This window comes from Hypanus sabinus, chromosome 11 (assembly GCF_030144855.1).
Source record: "Hypanus sabinus isolate sHypSab1 chromosome 11, sHypSab1.hap1, whole genome shotgun sequence".
Lineage (NCBI taxonomy): Eukaryota > Metazoa > Chordata > Chondrichthyes > Myliobatiformes > Dasyatidae > Hypanus > Hypanus sabinus.
In genome coordinates this window covers 79,824,672-79,846,387 of record NC_082716.1, presented here as the reverse complement: position 1 = coordinate 79,846,387, position 21,716 = coordinate 79,824,672, and the positions used below count along the sequence as shown (strand labels likewise).

General features: G+C 44.0%; 1 long non-coding RNA gene across 1 annotated transcript in view; it reads right to left on the bottom strand.

Moving 5' to 3' along the window:
* Positions 1-457: 457 nt before the first annotated feature.
* LOC132402157 (uncharacterized) overlaps positions 458-21,716 on the bottom strand; it is a 336,135-nt gene continuing 314,876 nt past the window's right edge. Inside the window, exon 3 of the long non-coding RNA XR_009514818.1 lies at positions 458-892. This is a non-coding gene — a long non-coding RNA (uncharacterized LOC132402157). The remainder of the gene's footprint in view (positions 893-21,716) is intronic.

Genomic DNA, 21,716 nt, shown 5'->3' with positions numbered 1-21,716 from the left:
TAGTCTGCATAGCTGCTCAGCTGGAATTTTCTTTCATATAATGTTTTATTAAAGTGCCGCACAGTTTTCAGGCTGCGTAAAAAAAATTACTGCTCAGAGTGATGGTCGGTCTGCACAGCTGTAAAAAAAATATAGGGACTGTGTCTCCAATTTACAAAACTGAGGTCTAAGTGTGCTGAAGGTTTTGCAAATTATCATGCTGTTGTAATTCCTCAAAACCATCCTTTAATTGTCTTGAGTTGTTCCTGAAAGCTCCTACTCTACTTGAGCAGCATCTTGATGAAATTCTTAATAACTAGCCTGACTGATTAACGGAGCTTCACAAATCTAATCACCTTAGCTATATTTTATTTGTTTACTTAATGTGGACATTACCGACAATGGGAGAATTCATTCCCTCCAAATGTCACTGGACTGAGGATGCATTTAAAAAGTCATTCAAAGATTCAAAGGGCACTTATTATCAAATAATATATATAATTAATACAACCTTGAGATTTGTTTGCTTACAAGCAGTCGCAAAGGAAGGAACCTGAAATAACCCAATTAAAAAAAAAGACCAACCCCCGAATTCCACAGAGAAAGAGAAAAAACTCAAAGTAAATCATGCAAGCAGCAATAGAAGTGAGCATCAACAGAATTCCAAACCAAATTGAGTCCTTAGATCCAAATCCCCGGAGCAGCCTGGAGTAAGTTCAAAGCTTCCGTATTCAGTTCATCATGTTAATGGGGAAATCACCGCAAAATTTGCAGACACAAAGCACAGCAGCCGGGTGAGTCTTGCAGCCTTAGTGTCGAGGAGAGAGGAGCCCGCAGGATATCTGGGATGATGTTGAAATGGTCCAAACCTCACACTAGGACCCGGTCTCCATTGCGACGAATCGTTCTGGGCCTAGAAAACAGTAACATATTTGCATAGATTAGACAGGGTAAGGATAGCAAAGCCAATCTCTGCAAGTTTGCTGGGGGAGAGGAAGGCCCAATGTTTGCACATCTATGAGTTCTCTGGAGGCTGGAGGCTGGAAGCTGAAGACAGCCTGTCCTGGTTTTGGAGGACTGTGTGCATGCATGGGTGTATGGGAGGGAGGAACAAGGCTTGTTTTGTTGCTGTTGTATTGCCACTTCTCGTGTTCTGTCAAGACACACTACATTGGCACTATAGCATGTGGTATCACTTGCAGGCAGCCCCAGCACATCACTAGGCAGGTGTTGGTTGATAATGCAAACAAATTTCACTGTATACACAAGGAAATCCCAACCTCACTATAAAACCTGCTGATAAGGGGGGAGCTGTTGTTGTCTGGCATACTGACCTCTACCTGGCCGAGGCACAGCGACAACTCTCTGATACCTCCTCTTATTTACCCCTTGATCATGACCCCACTAAGGAGCCCCAGGCCATTGTCTCCTATACAATCACCAACCTTAGCAGCTCTGGGGATCTCCCATCCACTGCCACCAACCTCATAGTTCCCACACCCCGCACTTCCCGTTTCTACCTCCTACCCAAGATTCACAAACCTGCCCGTCCAGGTGGACCTGTTGTCTCAGCTTGCTCCTGCCCCACTGAACTCATTTCTGCATACATTGACGCTTTCTTATCTCCCGTTGTTCAATCTCTTCCCACCTATGTTTGCAACACTTCTCATGCTTTGGATTTTTTCAATGATTTTAAGATCCCTGGCCCCCACCGTCTTATTTTCACCATGGACGTCCAGTCCCTATATACCTCCATCCCCCACCGAGATGGTCTCGAAGCTCTTTGCTGTTTTTTGGATTCCAGACCTAACCAATTCCCCTCTACCACCACTCTCCTCTGTCCAGCGGAATTAGTTCTTACTCTCAATAATTTCTCCTTTGGCTCCTCCCACTTTCTCCAAACCAAAGGTGTAGCCATGGGCACCCGTATGGGTCCCAGTTATGCCTGCCTTTTTGTTGGCTTTGTGGAACAGTCCATGTTCCGAGGCTATACCGGTATCCATCCCCCTCTTTTCCTTTGCTACATCGACGACTGCATTGGCGCTGCCTCTTGCACGCAAGCTGAGCTCATCGACTTCATTAACTTTACCTCCAACTTTCACCCTGCCCTCAAATTTACCTGGTCCATTTCCGACACATCCCTCGCCTTTCTTGATCTTTCTGTTTCTATCTCTGGAGATGGCCTATCTACTGATATCTGCTATAAGCATACAGACACTCACACCTACCTGGACTATTCTTCTTCCCACCCTGTCTCTTGCAAAAAGGCTATCCCCTTCTCACGATTCCTCCGTCTCCGCCGCATCTGCTCTCAGGATGAGGCTTTTCATTCCAGGACGAAGGAGGTGTCTTCCTTTTTTAAACAAAGGGGCTTCCCTTTGTCCACAATCAACTCTGCTCTCAAACGCATCTCTCCCATTTCCCGCACATCTGCCCTCACCCCACCCACCCACCACCCCACTTGGGATAGGGTTCCCCTCATCCTTACCTACCATCCCACCAGCCTCCAGGTCCAATTCTCCGTAACTTCTGCCACCTCCAACAGGATCCCACTACCAAACACATTTTTCCCTCCTCCCCCTTCTGCTTTTCGCAGGGATCGCTCCCTACGCGACTCCCTTGTCCACTCATCCCTCCCCCATCCCTTCCCACTGATCTCCCTCCTGGCACCTATCCTTGTAAATGGAAAAAGTGCTACACCTGCCCTTACACTTCCTCCCTCACCACCATTCAGGGCCCCAGACAGTCCTTCCAGGTGAGGCGACACTTCACCTGTGAGTCGGCTGGTGTGGTATACTGCGTCCGGTGCTCCCGGTGTGGCCTTTTATATATTGGTGAGACCCGACGCAGACTGGGAGACCATTTCGCTGAACACCTACGCTCAGTCCGCCAGAAAAACCAGGATCTCCCAGTGGCCACACATTTTAATTCCACATCCCATTCCCATTCTGATATGTCTGTCCATGGCCTCCTCTATTGTCAAAATGAATCCAAACTCAGGTTGGAGGAACAACACCTTATATACTGGCTGGGTACCCTCCAACCTGTTGGCATGAACATTGACTTCTCTAACTTCCGTTAATGCCCCTCCTCCCCTTCTTACCACATCCCTGACATATTTAGTTGTTTGCCTGCTCTCCATCTCCCTCTGGTGCTTCCTCCTCCTTTCTTTCTTCCAAGCCTCCCGTCCCATGATCCTTTCCCTTCTCCAGCTCTGTATCACTTTCGCCAATCACCTTTCCAGCTCGTAGCTTCATCCCACCCCCTCCGGTCTGCTCCTATCATTTAGCATTTCCCCCTCCCCCCACTACTCTCAAATCTCTTACTATCTTTCCTTTCGGCTAGTCCTGATGAAGGGTCTTGGCCCGAAACATCGACAGTGCTTCTCCCTATAGATGCTGACTGGCCTGCTGTGTTCCACCAGCATTCTGTGTGTGTTGTTGTTTGAATTTCACTGTATGTTTTGATGCACATGTGATAAATAAATCTGAATCTGAAGCTTCCTTCTTCATGAACTGCATGACTTTTTATAAAAATCTAGTAATTTCATAGTTGCTATTACTAAAACCAGATTATTAATTTCAATTTATTATTATTGGTTTATCATTGGTTTACTATTATTTCATGTACCAAGACACAATGAAAAGCCTCTGTTTGTGTGCCGTCCATACAGATCAAACCGTACAGAAATATATCGAGTTAGTAAAAAGAGGAGAAAAAGCAAAATGCAGAATAGAGTGTTGCAGCTACAGAGAAAGGGCAATGCAGGGGGGTAAATAAAGGACAAGGACCATGATGGAGAAATCACTTTTGTTACTGTGTGAGGGATTTGTTTAATTATCTGGTAACAGTGGGATAAAAGCTGTCCTCCAGCCTGGTGGTTCATATGCTCAAGCTTTTGCATCTGCTGCATAGTGTGACGAGAGGAGAAGAGCTTGATAAATTATTCTAAAATTCTGCATAATATTTAAATTCAGTTTGATGCCACATTGAATCAAGCCTTTAGATGTTTATCCATAAACTTTCGTCCATATGACCTAAACACTAATCCATCTTATCCATCCCTCCATATCCCTCCATCTTCCTTCCATCCATGTGCCCATCCAAATGTTTCTTAAAAGCCTCTACCACCACACCAGGCAGTGCATTCCAGGCATCCACCACTCTCTGAGTAAAAACCTTACCCTCCCACCCCCCTTGAACCTACCCCCTCTCACCATCATTGCATACCCTCTGGTATTAGACATTTCAACCCTGTCCATAATCTTCAAACCTCTATCAGATCTCCCCTCAGGCTCCAGCGCTCCAGAGAAATCAACCCAAGTTTATCCCGCCTGTCATGATAGCACATGCCAGGCAGCATCCTGGTAAACCTCTTCTGCACCCTCTCCAAAGCTATAGTGGGGTGATCAGAACTGTATGCAATACTCCAGATGTGACTCAACTAGAGTTCTATTAACTTGCAAAATATTCTCCTGGCTTTTGAACTTAGTGCCTTCACTATAAAAGCAAGTATTCTCTAAGCCTTCTTAACAGCCTCTCGACTTGTGTAGCCACTTTCAAAGAACAATGAACTTGGATCCCCAGATCTCTCCACTCAGCAACACTGTTAAGGATATTGCCCTTAATAGTGAACAGGCTCCTTGCATTTGCCCTACTGAGGAGCAACACCTCATATTTGTGTGGGCTAAGCTCCATCTGCCATTTCTCAGCTCACGTCTACAAATGATCTTTACCTTGCTATATTCTTTGGCAGTTTTCTACACTATCCACAACTCCACCAACCTTGGTATCATCTGCAAACTTACTAACCCACCCATCTACATTTTTATCCAGGTCAATTATATACATTACAAACAGCAGAGGTCTCAGCACAGATCCCTGTGGATCTCCACTAATTACAGACTTTCAGCTCGAATGTCCCTTCAAACATTACCCTCTGTCTTCTATGTGCATGCCAGTTCTGAATCCAAATAGCCAAATTGCCACAGATGCCATGCATCTTAATCTTCTGCATTAGCCTCCCGTGAGAGACTTTGTCAAACGCCTCACTAAAATCCACGCAGACAACATCCACTACCTTCATCAATCTCTCTTGTCACCTTGTCAAAAAACTCAGTCAAGTTTGTAAGTCCTGACCTGATACGCATAAAGCTATGCTGGCTCTCCCTAATTAGGCCATGGGTTTCCCAATCTCATATAAACTATCCCTAAGAATTTTCTTCAGAAGTTTCCCTACAACTGATGTGAGACTCATTGGTCTATGGTTCCCAGAATTTTCCGTTGTCCCCTTCTTAAATAGTGGTACACCATTAGCCACACCCCAGTACTTCGGGACCTCGCTTGTGTCTACAGAAGACAGAAAGGTGCAGGTCAAGGGCCCAGCTATCTCATCTTTTGCCTCATTCAATAACCTGGGGTAAATCCCATCAGGCCCTGGGAACTTAAGCACCTTAATACTCATTAGGAGGCCCAATACTTCCTCCTCCTTGAACTCTATGTGTATTTATACACTCAGCACTGATTTCCTTGTCCTTCACATCCTTTTCCTCGGTAAATACTGAAGCAAGGTACTCATTAAGTACCTCACTCACATTCTCTGCATCCAAGCAAATGTTCCTCCCTTTAACCTTGAGTGGTCCCACCTTCTCCCTAGAAATTTGGAGAGGTACATGGATGGGAGGGGTTTTGAGGGCTGTGGTCCAGATTGTACGAGGCAGAATAACAGTTCAGCAAGACTGGATGGGCTGAAGGCTCTGGTTCTGATCTTGCTGACTCCCTACACCCACAATCACATCAAAATTATGCCCATCATATTAACCATTTTCACCCTGGGAATAAGTTTCTGGCTATCCACTCAATTTAAGTCTCTTATCCTCTTGCTCTTGATGTAGGTATAGAATGCCTTGGGATTCACCTTTACCCTACTTGCCAAGGACTGGCCCCTCCTGGCTTTACTCATTCCTCTTTAGTTCTTTTCTAGCTTCTTTATACTCCTCATGTGCTTCGACTGATCTTAACTTCTGAATCTTTGCATACCTTTCCTTTCTCTTATTGATTAAATTCATCAGCTCTCTGGACAACCAGGCTTCTCTTATCTTTCCATCCCCATCCCTCCTTCTCACAGGAACATGCCTTTTCTGTACCCTCTATTGTCTGACGTAGACTTGCCAGAGGAAAGGTAGTCTCAATGAATGCTTCTTAGTTCCTGCCTAATGCTCTCATAATTTGCCCAACTCCAGTTTAAAACTCTCCCACAAGGACTATACTTATCCTTATCTATAGCTATCCTGGAAGTTAAGGAGTTGTGGCTACTGTTCACTCTGGCCAGGCTCATTACTCATCACCAGATTGCGTACAGCCCCATCTCTTGTTGGATTGTCCACGTGTTAGTTTAAGAAACTTTCCTGGATACACCTAAAAAATTCTGCCCTACCTAACCTCCTGTTAGGAAAGTTGAAATTCCCCTTGACAACAACCCTGCTATTTTTACACATGTCCTTAATCTGATTATATGTCTGTTCTTCAACGTCCCAGTGGCTACTGGGTGGTCTGTAATACAATTCCATCAGTGTGACTGCACCCTTTTTATTCCTGAGTTTTACCCAAATGGACCCCCACGTTATGTCTGACCCCTACATATGTCTCCCCTGAGTACAGCTGTGATGTTGTCCCTGATTTGTAGTGCAACTCCTCCCCTGTGTATCAATATATATGTTATCCAAGTCTCAATACATATGTTCCTCGTGGCCTTCTATATATTGGTGAGACCTGACGCAGACTGGGAGACCGTTTCACTGAACACCTACGCTCTGTCTGCCAGAGAAAGCAGGATCTCCCAGTGGTCACACGTTTTAATTCCCATTCTGATACGTCTATCCATGGCCTCCTCTGTTGTCAAGATGAAGCCACACTCAGGTTGGAGGAACAACACCTTATATACCGGCTGGGTAGCCTCCAACCTGATGGCATGAACATTGATTTCTCTAACCCGTTAATGCTCCTCCTCCCCTTCTTACCCCATCCCTTATTTATTTATTTATCTATCTATCTATCTATTTAGTGATTGATTGATTAATTAATTATTCCTCCCCCCCCTTTTTTTCTTTCTTTTTTTCTCTCTCTGCCCCTCTCACAATCACTCCTTGCCTGCTCTCCATCTCCCTCTGGTGCTCCCCTCCCCCTTTCTTTCTCCCTAGGCCTCCCATCCCTTGATCCTTTGCCTTCTCCAGCTCTATATCCCTTTTGCCAATCAACTTTCCAGCTCTCAGCTTCATCCACCCCCTCCGGTCCTCTCCTATCATTTTGGATCTCCACCTTCCCCTCACACTTTCAAATCTCTTACTATCTCTTCTTTCAGTTAGTCCTGACAAAGGGTCTCAGCCCAAAACGTCGACTGTGCTTCTTCCTATAGATGCTGCCTGGCCTGCTACGTTCCACCAGCATTTTGTGTGCATTGCGTGAAGCCAGAAGAGGTGGGGGAGATATTAAATACACTTTTTGCATCTGTATTTACTCAGGCGATGGACACATGATCTATATAAGCAGGGAAAAACGGCATCAACTTCATGGACTCTATACAGATTACAGAGGCAGAGGTTTTTGCTGTCTTCAGGCAAATTAGTGTTAATAAATCCCTAGGGCCTGATAAAATGTTTGCTTAGACCCTGCTCGAAGCAAGTGCAGAAATTTTCAAAGCCCAGCAGAGATATTTAAATTATCCTCAGCGACAGGTGAGAAAGGCTCTAAAAATACACCTGGAAAATATAGGCCACAGGGGTCAGTACTGGGCCTGTTGTTGTTTGTCATCTACACTGATGCCCATACCATAGCCAAATCAGATTTCTCCATGCCGCCATTGACTAACCTTCAGCATGTTCTAACCCAGTGTGGCTCAAGAGAACCCAGAAAGGCTGAGATCCGGAGGAACTCAGCGAGTTAAACATCACTCATGGAAGCAAAAGGATGGTGGATGTTTCAATTCAGCACCCTGCAACAGGGCCAAAAGAATTAACAATTTGTTTAGCTCACAGATACTTCTTGACTCCCTGAGTTTCTCCCACAGGTTGTTTCTGTTGTGCTCAAACCTAATGTAAAATTATTTTTCCAACAATAGAATAAACCACAGACAAATATGCTTTGAAATGGTCAGGTGCATATTTTAATTAAGCACATGTCTGGAAGCTCAGGACTTTCCATTCTGACAGTGTGTTAAAATGCAGAATGTAGGTGGTTTAATGAAGTATATGAATAGGCAGTTTTTGTGGGAGACAAATTATGAAATATGTGACAGTAAAAAAGCATGGAACAGATGAATGGGAGTACTTCAACAACAAGCCACATAGTTGCAATAGCATATAGATTATACCAGCTAAGTTGATAAGTATTGCATATATTCTCTTGGAATTTCCCTTTTTAAATCAGGGAGGTTAAGCAGTTATTTTTCTAAATTTACACAAATTAATTGTGACATTTACAAGTGAGTACACAACTCTAGCAGCTGTTCTAATACTCTTTTTTGAGATCTGACCCTCATTGAGCCATAGAAATTTCCCCTCGCTAATTGCTCTTCAGAAAGTGAGTAATGAACTGCTGTAGTCCTGGTGTCGGGGGGGGGGGGGGAGGCAAATCCAGTGACCATGATTGACTGGTAATATGTTTCCAAGTCAGGATGGCACGTGATTTGGAAGGGGGCGTGCAGACGGTGGGACATGCTACCTCTGTCTTCTTGGAGGTAGTGGTAGCAAGTTACGAAGCAGCTGTCAGAATTACCTGGCCGGGTAAATGTGAATTCTGTATATGCTGCAATTAACATCCACTGATGACAGTGGGAATAAATATATAATATGCATGTTGGGTGCCAGTCAAGTGGGCCATTTTATCCTAAACAGTGTCGAGCTCTTTGAAATCGCATTCATACAGTTGATGAGAGTGCTTCATAGAATAGAGGAAATGCTTTGGAATATCAGGAGGTGAATTGCTCACCACAGCATCTGATCTGCCCTTACAGCCACAGTATCTGTATGGCTGATCCAGGGTGATTTGAGATCGGTGGTAATCCCCACATGGGAATGGCAGGGTGATGAATATCCAATTCAATGTAAAGGACATGTTTTTAGAATCACTCTGAAAGATGCTATTGCCTGGCACTTCAGTGGCGTGGATGTTACTTGCCACTTATATTCCAATGCCTGAAAAGTTAGATAGATAGATACTATAATGATCCCAAAGGAAACTTCCATGCCACAGTTGCATTACCAGTGTACAGATATACAAATATTAGAAGAGAAGTAAGAAAGAATAAAAAATAAGTTACCTCAAACAGTCTAACAGGATGGGGTCATCACTTTTGCAGCTATATGTTGACTCATTATAAAGCCTGATGGCAGAAGGTAAGAATGACCTCATGTAGTGCTCTTTGGAGCAGCACATTTGTCTTTCTATTACTAAATGTTCTCAGTCAAGGTGGCATGCAAAGGGCGAGAAGCATTGCCCAGAACTACCAGGATTTTCTGCAGGGTCCTTTGTTCAATGGAAGCCTCCAGTGCATCCTATAACTCCTATAGCAGAGCCAGACTTTCTAATCAGTTTATTGAGCCTGTTGACATCACCCATGTTGATGCCATTGCCCTAGCACACCACCATATAGAAGATTGTACTGGTGACATCAGTCTGGCAGAACATGTGAATGAGAAGCCTGCACACTCCAAAGGACCTTGGGAAGTAGGGGTGACTGTGGCCCGTCTTGTACACATCATCTGTGTTGGTGCTCCACTCAGGTCTGTCATCCAGGTGCACTCCCAGGTACTTGTAGGTCCTCTCCACATCCGCATCCTCACTATCAATAGTAACAGGGAGCAGTGCAGGCTTAGTCTTCGTAAAGTCAATCACCATCTCCTTTGTCTTACTGATGTTGAGCTGCAGATGATTCAGCTTGCACCGTTTGACAAAGTCCTCGACCAGGGCCCTGTGTTCATCCTCCCGTCCTCCCTTTATACACCCAACTATTGCTGAGTCATCAGGTAATTCCTGCAGGTGACATGACTTTGTGTTGTATCTAAAGTCCAAGGTATACAGGGTAAACAAGAAGGAAGTCAATACAGTCCCCTCTGCGGCCCCATTCCTGCTTATAGCCATGTCTGACACACAGCTCTGAAGCTGCACAGATTGTGGTGTGCCAGTCAGGCAGCCCATTATCCAGGATACAATGGAAGTGCCAATCTGCATTGAATGGAGCTTTCCCCCCAGCAATGAGGTCTGTATGATATTGAAGGCACCTGAGAGATCAAAAAACATGATCCTCACAGTGCTGCCCTGCTTATCCAAATGTGAATGTTGTCCAGGTCTCATTATATGCATAGGAAGTCAAGGCAAGTACGTGGTATAGCAGAGTTCAGAGCTTGTCAGGATAACACAAGTTCAGTACACCTTATCAGAAATCCAAAATCCAAACCTCCAAAATACACATTTTTTAAGCACTGTCATGGTGTCACAAATGGAAAATTCCACAAGATGCTGGGAAGGTTTGTGGGCAGTGCATAGAAGTCCATGCACCAGACATTTCTGATGAGTGAATCACGTATGAGATGAATAGAAGTTAATGAAAACCAGAAAAGCATAGCAGAGAGTGAAAAATGACAGATTTGATCATGGAAGAGTGATTCATCAGCATGAGAGTGAACGGTGTGCTGATCATGAAACAAGCAAAAATCTATCACAACAAACTGAAATCTGAAAGTAGTTGTGAATGTTCAGTAAGCAGGAGATCTGAGAGATATTTCCTAAACCATTAACAAGAAAATAAGTTGACAAAAGAGAAACTCCTTTAAGTGACAGTGATTTTAGCTAACTGACCAGAAAGCAAGATCCAGTTATAAGAAAGATCGTAATAATGCAAAGAGTGGTTGGGATTCCACTGACCCTATGACAAGGTATTAGATTTGGACTCGAGTTGCCTTCATAAAAATTACCTGAAGTTGGTATAGGGACAGAGTAGGAGAGTGCATTGTTATGTGTTGAGAAAGCAGCAACAGGCTCAATGGAGAACAGCAATCCCCTGTCCTAAGTTGTTTGAATTTGCTAGAAGCAGAGAGGCAGTCAACATCCACTGAAGGAGATCATTTAATGTCTCTTGGATAGTGTTTCCTCCACCCCACAGTACACCACCTGCTGTAGAGTCAGTGCAACCCCAAACCAGCAAGACACCTAAGAAGGACCACCCAGCAGCTGAGAAAATGCAACATCTGTGGAGGTGACATCTGTGCTGAAGTTTTAAAACATGCCCAAAAAAAGGCATGAATTCAAGATCCTACTTCCCCCGCCTGGATAAGGAAAAACATGCCAGCGTATCAGTGAGACATTGTAATTGTGACCATATTCAAAAGAGATGCTGTAGTTATGGAGGGGACTCAGTATATATTCCATAACTTTAGTTATGGGGAGTGCCAAGTTGACTCTGAAATGAAAAAGTTTTAGTGGGGGAGTTTAGGACCAGGAGACATAGTCTCAGAACAGAGGAATGATAACTTAGAATAGAGATGAGGAGGAACTTCTTTAGTCAGGGGGTGGTGAATCTATGGAAATATTTGCTATAGGCGGATATGAAGTCAAGGTTACTGGGTGTACTTAAGGCGGAGGTTGATAAGCAGAGGATGAGAGCGTGTGAAAGATTATGGGGAGGAGGCAAGAGAATTTGGATCAACCATGATGAGCGGACTAGATGAGTTGAATGGCCTAATTTTGCTCCTATACTTTATGTTTAAATTGAAGGCTTCTTCACTGAATAGAATTGGAAGTTGTTCCTTGAAAATTATCTCTAAGTTATCCCCCATCATCTGTTTATTTGAATAAGTACAGGAAACACAGCTTATTCACACATTAATTCTAGAGCTTGGGAACAGCTGTTAGGAGAGGAACACCCTTGAAACAGGAAAAAATATGCACTCCTTTCAGAGAAAGCGTGATTAGCATTACTTGTCTCCCCTTTTGGGGCCAAGGGTAGGTGATGTATGGGGCCAAGGGTATGTGTTGAATTGAGTCTTCCTGTAAGTTGTCAAATCCGTAAACCTAGAAGTTCCTCCACTTATTTCCCCACTTCAGAGTTCAGTCCTTCTAAAGTAGTTGATGTCTGCAAAGAGAAAATGGATAAGATAGGAGAGGTTAGTTGTTCTATGTGCTGAAGTAATTAGAATAAGGCCATTTTTGGCCCCCAGTTGTAATTGTGGGCAGGTTGACACCGTTGTAGATCATGATTTAAAAATGTGACTTTGTGGCTTTCATTGAAGAAGAGGGAGAAAGAAATTAGGTTAATATTGAGAGCCTTGCCAGGAGTAATACATTATATCTGATAATGAATCCCTAACAAAGGAGGTCAGTAGATTGAATGTCTACTAAGTGGTTGGGCATGGGTAGTATGTCAAAGAAGCTGCAAGTGATAACATACTTTCATTATTCATCAGGTATGGGCAATTTAAATTTACAGGTAATTTAACATACATTAAATGGCCACTTTGCTAGGTTGTACCCAATAAATGTCCATTGAGTGTATATTCCTGGACTTCAGCTGCTGTAGCCTATCCACTTCAAGGTTCAATCTGTTGTGCATTCAGAGATGCTCATCTGTACACTGCTGTAGTAACGTGGTTATGTGCATTACTGTCAGTTTGAATCAGTCTGGCCATTCTCCTCTGACCTCTCTCTTTTAATAAGGACTTCCCATCTCCAGAACGGCTGCTCACTGCATGTTATTTTTTTGTTTTTGGCACCATTCTCTGTAAACTCTAGAGACTGTTGTGCATGAAAATTCCAGGGATCAGCAGACTTTGAGAGACTCAAACCACCCCATCTGGAAGCCACAACCATTGTACGGTCAGAGTCACTTAGATCGTACTTCTTCCCCATTCTGATGTTTGGTCTGAACAACTGAACCTCTTGACCATGTCTGCATGCTTTTATGCATTGAGTTGCTGCTACATGATTGGCTGATTAGATACTTACATTGATGTGCGGATATACAGGTGTACCTAATAAAATGGCCACTGAGTGTGTATATAACTGTTGTGCAACACCACATTTAAATTACCCAACCTTTGTGCTCAACAGTGACTCCTTCCAGCTTAGCTTAATTTCTACCTTTAATGTCTCCCTTTTCCTTTTCAGGGTGGATGGGGTTCTGTCAAAGACTCTGACCTAGAGCTACACTCAAACTTCAGTTACTTGCAGTGGTGGGACCTGCACCCGGGGGCTCATGACTGGCCATTTTTCGATATCCCAGGGACACTTTCTGGCCCTGGGGACGAGCCGGTGCTGATGCCACTGAACAAAGTGTCATTGGAGAAAACAGAACATCAGGAACAGCGGATCAGCTCTCGGGGGGGCTCTGTACTCGGCAAACTGTGCTCTTTCTCTTCTTGGTGGGAGAAACTTTGTTGCTGATACTTGAGCCAGAGAACTCGGGGGAAAAAAAAGTGATGCGGCACACTTATACACCACGATCAGCGAACTGCTCGTCTTTGTTGGTCTCCCCTCTCGTTGTGAAAGGGGAACACCTCTCTGTCCCTTGATTAGGGGGAGAGAGAGTCTGTGGTATGTTGAACTGTTGGGTAAGCAATTAGGTTTTTCTTTGCTGCAGATCATGATCTTTCTTGGGGGCTTTGCTATCGCTTGCTTGGTGGGTGGAGGCTGCTGATGTTTTTGTTTGCTGACATAAATGGGGAGGGAGAGGGTCCACCTTTGCTACTATCTGTGAATGGGGGGGGGCCAGTAGGGGAGCCTTTGGAGTTCAGCATTTTTACTGTCACTCATTCTTTGGGATAATCTTCTGTTTTCTGTCTGCAAAGAACAAGAATTTCAGACTGCATATTGTAGATTTTCTCTGATTTTAAATGGAACTGTTGAACTATTGATGTCTCCTTAGGACAAAGTAAATTAAGCTATTTCAAAGATTAAACTTTTGACTAATTACTGACAATATATCCATAAGGAAAAAAGGAAACATTTCTTTTTATAAATTTATGCTGTACTAGACTTGCTACCATTTTTATCAGCCATGAACTTCCATAAGTTCTATTTTTGAGAAAATTGCAATGATGTGGCAGCAGCAAGGGTTAACCAGCAATTAATATTTGCTCTGTATATGATGATGAGAGAGTTGACAGCCAGTGACCTTTTCCCAGGGTGGAAAGGAATAATACCAGAGGGCATAATTTTAAGGTGATTGGATGAAGATATAGGGGAGAAGTCAAAGGTAGGTTTCTTATACAGTTAGTAGCAAGTGTGTGAAATGCATTCATAGGGGTGTAGGTTTTTACACATTACCAGGGGTGTTGGTTGATGCAGACACATGAGGGACATTTAAAAGACTCTTACATAAGCATATGGATGAAAGTAAAATGGAGGGCTATGTAGGAGGTTTGGTTTGACCTTGGAGTAAGTTAAAAGGTCAGCACAACACAATGGGCCAAATGCCCTGTGCTGTGTTGTACTATTTCTATGTTCTATGACTAATGCCTTGAGATCAAGCCAATTCAATTTCAATGTAAATGTCAATTAGAAATTGCTCACATGGATTCCCAGTTGGCTTTGGGAGTTGTACATAGAACATAGAACAGTACAGGAGCAGATCCTTCAGCCCACACTGTTGTACCAAGCCAGCTAAAACAAACAAAAAAACACAAAACTAATCCCTCCTACCTGCACAATGTCTAAATCCCGCCAACTTCCTCATATTCACATGCCTATCTCATTGTGCAGTCCATACTCTTCATTGAGAAAACTCTCATAGAACAGTACAGCACAGTATGGACCCCTTGGTCCTGAAGTTGTACTGACCACCTGTATATAAACCTATTCCACAATCAAACTAATGCTTCCTTCCTACACAGCCCATCATCCTTCAGTTTTCTTTCATCCATGAGCCTCTTAAATGACCCTAATGTTCAACCTCAACTTCCACCCCTGGCAGTGCATTCTGGGCATTTACAGCTCTGAGTAAAAAAATCCTACCTCTGGCACCTCCCCTAAACTTCCCTCCATTTATTTTCAAAGGATGCCCTCTGGTATTAGCAAGTAGTTTAGGAAAGAAAAGGAGGTGACTGCAGGTGCTGGAATCTGGAATAATACACAAGCTGCCAGTGTCACATGGGGACAGGAGGCCGGACCCAAGTGCAGGACACAGGCACTGAAGTACTAGAGGCAGGACAGAAATAACTAAAGGGTAGAACCAGATGGGGAGACCAGGGTGTGCAAGGTAATCCTGGGAGAGTCTGTGGCTAGGCTGGATCCAGGAGAGCTCCCTGGGCAGCCACATAACTCATGGGCAGGGCCACCTCCCAGGCAGGAACACAGAGGCCCAGGCAAGACACAGGACACCTGGGCAGGTACAGGCACAACCCACAGGGAGCAAGGGGTAGGAAGGGGCAGAGACCTCAGGGTTGGCCACATACTCTCGGGCAGGGCCACCTCCCAGGCAGGAACACAGAGGCCCAGGCAAGACACAGGACACCTGGGCAGGTACAGGCACAACCCACAGGGAGCAAGGGGTAGGAAGGGGACAGGTTCCCCCCACCAGGTAATGGCAGTCCAGCCTGCTACCCAACAGAGGCAAGGAGTCAGAAGGGAACTTGGTCCTGGGTAACTCCAAGGCTGACTCACAGAACATGAGGATGAAGCCGTGGGCCCTCCAAGCCGGGACAAATGGAACAAACAGAGCCGATCAGACAAAACACCTCAGAACATGGCAAACCAGCTCATACAGGACAGACAGACACCCATCCCCCAACTAGGCTTGGTCCCAGAGTCCCAGGTGCAACAGGTGCACCTTCTGAAGCCAAGATGTTCCTATTTGGCTTAAAGGTGACAGGAGGGACAGCTGCAAGACCCGGAGTCCGGAGCTTACGGACCGGATCAGGACCCGGAATGCGGTCTCTGGACTGGACCATAACAGCTGGAGGAATTCAGGCAGCAACTGTACACTAACATGAACTGTTGATTCTTCAGGTTGAGACCCTTCATCTGGTATGAAAGTTGCTAGAATAAAACAGTGAGGGGAGGGGTGATAATGCAATGATAACAAGTGACAGATAGATCCAGGTGAGGAGGGGTAATAGGCAGGTGTAGGAGGGAAGAGCAGAAATAGTGACAGAAGCTGGGAAGTGGTAGGTGGAGGTTACAAAGGGCAGCAGGTGTCGGGATCTGATATTAGAGGAAGGTGGAACATGGAACCAAATATGGGAGGTGAGGTGGACAGATGCAAACACCGGGGAGGGGGATTAGCAGAAGGTGTGTGTGGGTAATGCATGGCTGGAGGAGGAGAACAAAACAGGATGCTGAGGTCTGGGGTGGGTGTAGGTGCTGCTGGATAGGTCAGGAGGAGAGAGATGATGGACATAGAATACTGTTTATGTCATACACAACATATCAGGCTAAGAGAAAAAAGTGCTCCTTTGAAGGATGATGGTTTAGTTAGGCAATTTTTAAACATAAAATCAGCAAAGCTGAAGACATTTCCATTACTGGTGGTGTGATCAAAGTCACTAGAGGGACAGTGAAGCAGGAGATAGAGAAGATTTAATTCATCACAATAAGCAGACATTCTTCAGGAGAACCTTGCAGTTGAGTCTCCTAAACTGAAAAATACATTACATTTTTATGCCTTTCACATCAAAGATAACAGCAGGTGATTCAATACAATTTCAGTCATTATATTGACATTGCTTACTTCAATACTTTGGGTCGACAATGAACAACATTCCTACATTGGAAGCCATGTCTGAATGTTCAAATACCTGTGCTGGGACAAACTAATTGCAAATTTCCCTGAACTTACTTGCAAAGCTGCTGATTTCTCAAACCACAATTGCCTGGAGTGATGCAGGGCAGTTAACACAACCCCTTTGACTTAACATTTGGCGGATGTATATGCAAATATATCATGGTTACCATATCTCTTAATCTGTGGTTTAGCTTCACTTTACTGCTTGCAATTTACAATAAGAACTAACGACTGGTCCTTGCTTCACGTAACTTCAGTATACTCCCTAACATACCCTCCTCTTGGCCCCTGGACAGAAATCTGTCCCAGGAAGTTCAAACTTTAAGGAGGATCTAATTAAGTAGGGTGGCAACAAATGCTCTTCACTTCAGATCCCCTCCCCAATTACTAATCTATCATGTTCCTACGTGCATCTACATGGACATTATCATCCCTAAATGGCTCTCTATAAGACTAAGCAGAGATGGCAATAAAACATTCCAGAAATTTGATCACATCCTCTTCTCTCCTTGATCTCAACAAGTCTTTAAAATGTTGCTTTGTCAATTGTGTTTTTGCCTCCTCCTTCCCTGCTGGCCTTTTGCAGTTTAATCGCTGCCTTATCTTCTTCCCTTTATTCTCTGATAACTGAAACAATCAGACCTGGCTGTTGGTAGTTACTCTATGGGCAGGGGGTACAGCAAGGTAACTTTGTTTCAGGTTCACAGGCAACAGATCATGTTCCATGTGATGACAGTGGATTATCAGAAAAATCTGACAACAATTCTTGGTCCCATTGATCGATCTACAGAGGTGATCTGTATGGAACTGGCTGCAAGAACCTCAACCTGGAGGCACCCATTCCTGTCTGTCCTCATCATCATTGGCCCAGCCACTGAAAGGGTCCGCTCTCTCTCCAGGCTGGGCTGGCTGACTTCAGGCAGTGTTTGCAATATCTTCTCTTTCTCAGTCTACCTTTCCATCAATACTGTGCAACTTCATGTCTCTGACATAACTGAGATCCCCCTCCCATCTATTTTCTCAATATCTTTCTATCCTGATCAATATAACTAATCATTTACCTTCCTGAACCAGCCTTAATTACTGTTATACTTTAATACTTTATTCACAGATTGCAGATACACTCTTCTGCATTCATGTTTCCACTCTCTTTCATCCTCCAGTCTGCTTTCATCAGCTGTGGTGAGGTGTGACACAGAAGGCTTCTGCTCATCACTGCTTCTCTATAATGACAGTGAGTGGATTTGATAATCTCTCCTCTCTGTGAGGGCAACAAGAAGGTGAATCATACTGTTTAACCTGAGTGCAGAGTTTCCAGTAGCTGTCCCGCCATGATTGTACCCAAACACAGATGCCAATAGCCCAGAACACCACCAGTGCTCCTGCCCAGCTGGGAGTGAACCCTACCTTTTCAGGCAGCTCCCTTACCATGACTTGATCTCCTCCCCATGGGAGGACTACCTTCTCTCACGCTGGCTCTCTCTGATCAGTGATATGTCGCTGCTGCTTTGCTCTGATTCTCACCATCTGAAACTGGTTACAGTGGTCCTTCACGTTTCTGCACGATTTTATTTCATTGGCTGCAGTAGTTTCTTTCTCCTTACTTGCAATTTCTGTCGACTTGTGTTCCTTTGCCCAATGATATGTACTCTCATTATCTTTCTGCTCCTTACTATCACCTTTCTGGTGTGTCTTTACATTAATTGCTGCTACCTCTGCAGGAAGCTGCACATCCTTGAAAACTTCCTATCAGTGTTTGGTCCCTACATTTGGGACCTCCTGACATAATTCATGACCATTGTCCTGTCTCCTACCACTGCCTGTGGTTGCTGTCTCTCTGTGGACCATGTCGTCTACTCTCTGGGTCACACAAGTTTTCTGTCTCTGTGTTGTTCATGTTAGTTCTCCCTTCTCTGAATCTAAGATTCTTACTTACTGCCTTACTTAGTGTGTCTGTCTCTAGTGGAGTACCCACATTGTTTGGCCAAATCCAAAAATTCACAGGAACCTGCAGTGCATCAATCTCAAGAACCTGAGGCTCACTCCTCTTTGCCCTCATTGTTTCACTCCTGCAGAGGTGAGGTAAATTGCCTCTCCAGTCATGGACAACTGTAAATCAGTTATTGATACTGGGAACCCTGTGTCTACTAAAATTTCACATTGCCTGCCCCCTAATAAACCTCTTGTATATATCTGAGGGTGACCTGTACTGTGGGGGACCTGTACTGCCAGTGGAGGCTATCCAGCTGTTTGACATGGATGCTGTCTCACATGCACTATCATCTGGTCAGCAGTCAAATTGGACAGAGAGGGCACTGCTGTGATTTCTGTCTGTTTTTGTAGTTGATTTTGCATCCAGCTATGGCCTGAGAGGCCAGAACTATAACAAATCACCTCCTTTACCCTTTCTTTGTCTGTTCTGGCAGTTACTTGCTAGATGTCCTGTTTGCTGGCACACAAAGCAAGTCCTCTTTGTCTTCAGAGCAACTACATCCACTATAGCCACTTTACAACTTCTCTTCCACCTCCTCTGCTATATCACCCAGCCCATGACACTATCTCAGGGTAGGCCGATCCCACTGCTATCCCCAGTTCCAAAGCTTCTTGGTGGCCTGAGCTCAGAGCTTGCTTCAACATCTTCAGGAAGACTGGATCATCCCTCCCTGTACTGTCTAACCCTGAGTATTCTTCACATTCGGTCTATACACTCTGCATGATCCACAACAGGCTCATCAGCTCTCTGAACCACTGACATTATCATTCACTAGTTACTCTCATCTCTCCCCACTCACTGCCTCGATTCTCCCTTAAAGAAGCAATGTCTTTCCTCATTCTTGCTGGATGTCTATGTAACATCCCACAGTCCCTGGGTCATACTGTCCCACGTATTCCTTAGGCGTTCACTTTTGGCAATACATATATGTCTTTAGGATGCATCTGGTGAATTTCAACCATTCCTTTGCACTTGTGCCCCAAATCTGAACTCCACAAATGACATCAAGTGAGGACAATTGCTCTGCTTTTCCTTGAGGGTTAAAAGGTTATGGGCAGTAGTAATCAGTGTCACGGGCTGGCTGAAGTCATCATGGTTACTTCCAGATTAATTCCCATAGTAATCAAAGTATATAATTAAACAGTTCATATTTTAAACCGCAAAATATTTCCTCTGCATTCTTCCACATCTGTATCACTAAACTTGTGATGCCTGTTGTATTCCCTTGATATAAAACTCTCTTACAGCAAGGTTTCAATTTTATTTTTAAAAGCACACAAACCAGTAAGTATACTACTATACAGTTCCCCCCAAACATACATAAATGCACCCTCTGGCATCCTGAGTAGTCAGTAACCACAACAGGTGGCTTTGTCTCACCAAGCTACCAAAAGCTCTAGCTGGTCCTTTACAAACAAACACACATATACACACCACTCACCTGTTATATCCATCAGCTCAGCTCTCCAAATGTTGTGACTGTGATCAGACTCGCCAGAGAGACACTGAAACTTGTGACACAGAAAACCTACATGTCACCATACTCTTCTGGAGAACCTCACTGTAGAGTCTCCAAAACTCAAAATTTCATCATATTTTTATCCTTTTAAGATCAAAGTTACCAAAAGGTGATTCAATACAATTTCAATAGTGATAATGGCATGTTTACTTTAATGCTTTGTGTTGACAATGCTTCTTTCTGCATTTCTACAATGGGTGACACCTCTGAATACTGGCAAACTAGTTGCAGGCTTCCCTGAACTTTCCTTTACAATGGTACAAATTCCTTAAGTCCATAATTGCCTGCAGTGATGCAGACCAGTAACATAACCCATTGTCTATGGCCATCATTTTGGAAACCATATCTCTTAGTATGTGGGCCAGACTGTGGTTTTCAATTCAATTTACTGCTGCAATTTACAATGAGCTGAAGACCATCTTTTTACTTGGAATAATATCTATTATATTCACATAACTGCCTAACAAGGTCAACAAAAATGAAGGTATTCTTGTCACTGGTGATGTGAAGACAATTTGGAAAAGCACAGAAAACCAATGTAGGAGCAGTTGTGCAAACAGGCAATTAAATTTGATTGCTTGTACATGGATACTTTAACAAACAGATAATCTACACATTCTATATTAATTTTGGTAGGAAATGTGCTGTGACCCTGCTTTGAAACTTCAATCTGGCACACAACCCGAACAGGCGAAATGCAGAAATCTTGGAAACATGTAGAAGTGTAGGAGGCTACAGAGATAGGATGGATAAGAAATTTACCTTATAATTTCTCCTTTTGAGCAGCATGTATAAAAGAAGTATGAGCACTATTTACAGAGCCAAGTGATTAAGTTGCAGAAGGTAGGGGTGTTGTCACATCAACTAATATCCTGCTAATGTGATTTATACCTTCAAGATAAACAAAATGCCAAGATCCAACCCAGTGCAAACTATTGACATGCTCATGCACCCATTTTAACATGCAACTAACTAGGTTGCTAATTATCTGCCCACTTCTCAACACTATGCTTAGGGCACTAACAGTGCTGGCCTGCCTTCCAGAGTCCCGGATCCTGTGGTCTTCATAAAGGTCGACCTCCTGCCTAGGGTGATGCCAAGTTCACTCCCTTGGTCAGTACCCTCTATCTATGCTTTCACTGGCTGCTGTTGAGGCATCAGGGCAGAACTATCGCTGCTCTGATTTGCTGATGGGAGTTAGCTCCATCCCTATTGTGGCCTTCCAGAAACTTTTCTCCGATTGACAAATTGGACCACTGCTCATCACTTCAAAGGACAATGAGTTGGAGGAATTCAAGCCTCCAGATAAGGTAAAGACAGAAAATCAAGCCTTCACTGAGTTTGTCTCTTGTTTCTCTTTCCCTGGACCAGTGCTTGCTTTAAATATTCAGTTACTAATCAACACCCTCAGAAGTGGCCAGCAACATCTATTCTTGCCATAGTATCTCTACCCA